Source organism: Seriola dumerili, unplaced genomic scaffold (assembly GCF_002260705.1).
Source record: "Seriola dumerili isolate Sdu_G_001 unplaced genomic scaffold, Sdu_1.0 BDQW01000052.1, whole genome shotgun sequence".
NCBI classification, from domain to species: Eukaryota; Metazoa; Chordata; class Actinopteri; order Carangiformes; family Carangidae; genus Seriola; species Seriola dumerili.
Genome location: NW_019174307.1, coordinates 7,579,554 through 7,584,553, shown reverse-complemented (window position 1 = coordinate 7,584,553; position 5,000 = coordinate 7,579,554).

Here is a 5,000-nt window from a genome sequence, read left to right as displayed (position 1 = left end):
GGTTTGTGAAGTTAGTTTTTCCCAGCATCAAACCTAACATTGCCAGATATCAAACACCCCCCCCCCCCCCCCCCCATATTCCATGGCGTAATTGAATCCCACCTCTGTGCCTCGCATTTCTGTCAACTAGCGTCAGAGCCTCCATAACTAACACCTATTAACACAGTGCTGCTCCTCTGTTTATCTTTGCAATGTTACTACAAACTCAAGACATGCACATGCAGCTTCCACCCTGATGTCTTCATTTGGGAGAAATCGTCTTCCACACAGCCCTTGACTGAGCTGTCATGTCTGCCTTGCATTTATGTCTCAGTCCTCTTTGGTCGTCTGTATCCTGCTTGGTTTACCGTTGTCAACTTCAGCTCCTTTTTTTTCTTATGAAGAGTAAACAAATGGCTGGCAGAAGTCAAACACAATCATACGCACACACGACAAAGTTTGAGGCTAGTGATGATAGATGTTTGTTGGTCTCAAATGCGGTGTACACAAATTCCAAAGATGTCTTTGGTTTAAAATCTTGTATAGATGATGGTGGGCGTTAGGAAGTGAGCACATTCACGGTTTTCTCATGCATGATCCACGCTTTTGAGTGTGATGCTGGAATACATTCAGGTTAAGTGCTTCCCATAGAAAACCAATTTTGTAAGGTTTAATTTACAAAAATATGTTCTAAAACAAACTGCATCAGGATCTGTGTTCAGTATAATCCTCTGTTGCACCAAACAGCAAAACTTTACGTCAACAATATCTCCATGAAGGTCACGTCTCCTTGACCGCTTCTTACCTCCGCCTCTAACCAAGTACTGCTTTGCTTTAGAAAGACCTTTTTTTTTTTTTTTTAGCATTTCACATCAAATCATCCCTTCCTTATTGTTGTTCAGCACTGATCACATGATGTGCCATTCAGAGCTGTACTATTGTAGTTGTTCCAGGTTCTATACTGTCACTGCTAACATGCACACCTCAAAAAACGTAGCGACAGGTGTGTATTCAAAAAATTATAACTAAAGGACAAAATTCAAAAATCCCACGCACTGTCCTTCTGTTGCACTCACTTAATTGAAATTAAATGGAGCAACAACACAGCTGCAGGTAACCTTATATAGCAAAGGTTAATGATCATTAACCGTCATTGTTGACGATGATCATGTTAATGATCAGACCTAATGAACATTTAGCATTCACAAGCTGATAGCGACTTTGGACAAAACTTTGGACAAGTGAATTTCATCAAGTTTGGTAGATCCAACTCAAACTCAAAACTCAAACCTTTCAGTAAAACAGTCAATCTTAAGTCAGTCTTTTTAGGACCAGTACTGTTTGTCACACTTCTTCTCTCTGCCTCACTTTGGTTGAAAGGAAGTGTGACAGACAGCAGTGACTTTGAGAGCTCTCACACATTTATGCATGCAGGCATATCTCAAACCCTTTACATATTTGCGCTCCTTCACACATACATGCATACACATTGTGCAAACACATGCTGTGCTGCCATTGAGGACCACTCTATCAGCATCCATGAGAAGTCTGGGCTGTCATTCTGCTCACAGCCCAATCTGGCAGCACTCTCACCATCAGCCCTGCCATCTGCTGGGCTCTCAGCAGCTTGTTTAGAGGTTAATAGCTTCATGATCCCTCTATCAGTCCTGCCCATCTTCAAATGGCTAATTCTTCCTCTCTGGCAGCGATTAGCGGGGCCTGTGGCACAGCCTCCTCAGTCCCTTTGCGGCGTCATACAGGCCATCAACAGGACAACAATCCCCGGTTGTTACCGGACATGCGATATCAGCACAGAATAGATTTTACAAAGCGTGCAGCCACAACAAAATGACACATCTGGAGCCGCCGGAGATGGATCGATATGCCACTCTCAGAGGCATTAGGGTTTGTAACAGGCCGATCCTTTTTAACGGCCATCAGATCACACTGCTAAATAATGACATTTCTTTCAGTTGACAGCTCGGTAGTGAGATGGGTTCTTACACAACAAGCATAAATGTATGTGAAGCTTATTTAGTTGCACAGATTTATGTTGATATACAACAACATGGTGCGAAATATGATTTCTTCAGTGGCACGTTGAGTTGCATGTATGTGTGTTTGCATATGCAAGCTCGAGGAGAGATAAAGTGTCCCCATATGACTTTGCATGTGTGGAAACAGTAATCTGTCTGAGCGAGTATAAATAGCCTACATTTTTTCCTGCGCAAAGTGCATGTGTATTTTCACAGGCTCTACCATCTCATCTGCAGGACCGGCTCTCCACTGCTGCGCTAGATTCCTATGGGGAAACTGATGGAGATGCTCTGTGTTAATGTGGTATCTGTGGGGTTTCAAGAGTGCAGGCACAGTAAATCTGAAGAGATCAACTTATGTCAGGGCTGCAGGGACCTCTCCGCTCACCGGAAGAGTCTGCCAGTTTGACTCCAACTGAACCCTATCCATAACTGACTGATTTTCTTAGAGAAACCTCCAACTGCCTCTCAAATTAAGTTTAAGGAATTTTTTTTTTTCAGTGTGACTTCTGCATGACCCCATGCATTTGCATATTACATCGCTGAGAACTGAATATTAAGCGCTTGAGCGAATTACTGTCTCTCAGTTGATATTCCCTGTGCAGCTCGAGGTAGCGAGCAAACGGGCGGGCGGGCATTTAAAACCCCTTTTGAAGATAATGTGATTTTTTCATTTGGCTGATAAGGACGTGTCATGGAATGTTTCATTATTTTGGACACTAAGCATTTTTTTTTCTTCTCCTTCATAGCTTACTGAGAGGAACAAAAATTAATCCAGCATCATATTATTGCTGGTTCAGATGAGGAAAGAGGGTGGGGGAGTTATTCGCTGTGATTGCTGTCGGATCGTCTTTGGGGATCTGCTCTGATTCTGACGATGCTGGCAGACGTCAAAGCTCTTAGGCTTGGGGCCGTGAGATGACATGCTTTCACACCAGTGGTACAGTACTCACTCGTCTTTTAGAAGAAGTTCTGTGAATCACCCTCGTCCTTGATGATTTCCTGTGATCATGATCTCATTGTTTTGGGGAGATGATTTATGAAACGCATTGTTCATATTTTCTACGTATTGCACGTTTCAAAGCTCAGATGTCGACCACATGTTTGTTTCAGACCTCATCCTTTACCTTTCAGCTCAGAGTCTCAGGTCCAAAAATGTATTGCTCACTGAAACCTTTTGAGCTACACTTTGTGGAATTGGGTATCCGGTTTCAGATGATTGCTCCAGCCCATGCATATGCATTATATAAACATGAAAAGACCCGATAGCTCTAAGGGAAACTATGATCTCTCAACACATTCTAATTAAAGATTCCTCCCTCCACTTTGGCCAAAAACGGCTGCATTCCACTTACTGACAATCTTATTCTCAATTTACTCTCTAGCCGCCTTTCTGTTTTGCTGTTTTTTCCATTCTGCCACATCAACACTGATGTCACTGTGTCTGCTGCAGGGGAGGATATTCCTTTTTTTTTTTCTTTTTTTCTTTTTTTTTTTTCTGCTCCTTTACGTGGGGATTTTCTCCTTGGTGATAATCAGCGAGCGGTGCAGGTTCTTTCAGGGCCGAGGATAGTGGATTCTGCCTGGCACAGATCAATGGCCGAAGGAGGACTCTGTCTGCCCACCCACCCACCCACCGTCACTTTTGTCAGTGGATAGAAACACTAAAATAAATGCATGAGCCTTCCCTTCCGACAGCTCGCCCGATACTGTGCCAGCGCCTGGCACCAATTGAGCACCGCGATTGGGTGAGAGCAGACAGACGCAACGCCACACAAATCAGCACTTAGAGATGAGCAATGTGGGAAAGAGAGGGTGCTAACAAACAGGGAGGCGAAGTGTGATTATAAACAGCGGAGAGAGAATATCAGTTTCTGGAACACTGTCGTTTAGTTTTAGTGTGCTGACTAACACTAACACAAAGTTCAAGACCTCTGACATACTCTATAGTTTTGTGTCAAATCTAAATACAACTGTTGTAATGGACTAAATTTAAGGATAAGGGCTTCCCATAAGGACATGTAGTCTTTCAAATTATGCAATAAGATTAACAATTTCATTTTACTCATCATAATCTCTCATCATTTCACCTACATGTGAAGTTTTAGCACAGGGGTATAACCCTCTGGTGTTACCCATATGTCAGTTCAGAAACCAATAAATTTAGGCAAAATGAACACGTTTCCATGTGTTAGGCTTTGGTTTTGATCACGCTTTCAAGCTTGAACAAGCCTGAAAACATAATGAAAACCGGGGCCTCACTTTGCTAATTTCCCTCTTAGGTCAGAGAATGATTCAGTGGTCAGAATCTAATAACGGCTGTCTGTCATGTTGTCAGTGTTAGCCTTTCCATGATCTGTGGTCAATACTTTCGAAACAAAATACACACTCTCAAACTCATCCAGCATGTTCCTTGAGATCACCAGTTATCTCAAAGCTCTCCTAAATATTTAGACAGCATGGGGTTGGGAATCGCTGCATGGCATGTTAATACCTAACAAATGTGGGTCGCAGCTTTGTCATGCAGGGCACTTGTTTAAATGTCCTGGTGAGCTGAGATCAATGTGATTGTTGGAGTCCTGTCCAAACAGTGGGATAAGAGGCAAACAGTGACCTCTCACAGGCTGATCATTCCTACCACATGGAGCATGTTTGCACAGACCTGCCGTGGCTTCAACCCAGGAATGCATGTCCGATTTCCCTGCATCTCCACATCCTTTTTCTGCATCTTTGCGGGCCCACATGTATACCCGGTGATGTGAAATAGAACCCAGACTCCGTAGATAACATCTGGTTTGTTAGGAGACCAAACGAAAGCCATTATGACACACTGATAAATAACAGTGTATCACAGCCAGTAAATGATGATGAATGGCCCCATTACCATCAGATCATGTCCATGCTGGTTTGTTTTTGTCTGGGGGCTGAAGCATGATACCAGGTCAAGATTTGCCCTTAAAGGGTTAAGAAGACATCTACTGGCTA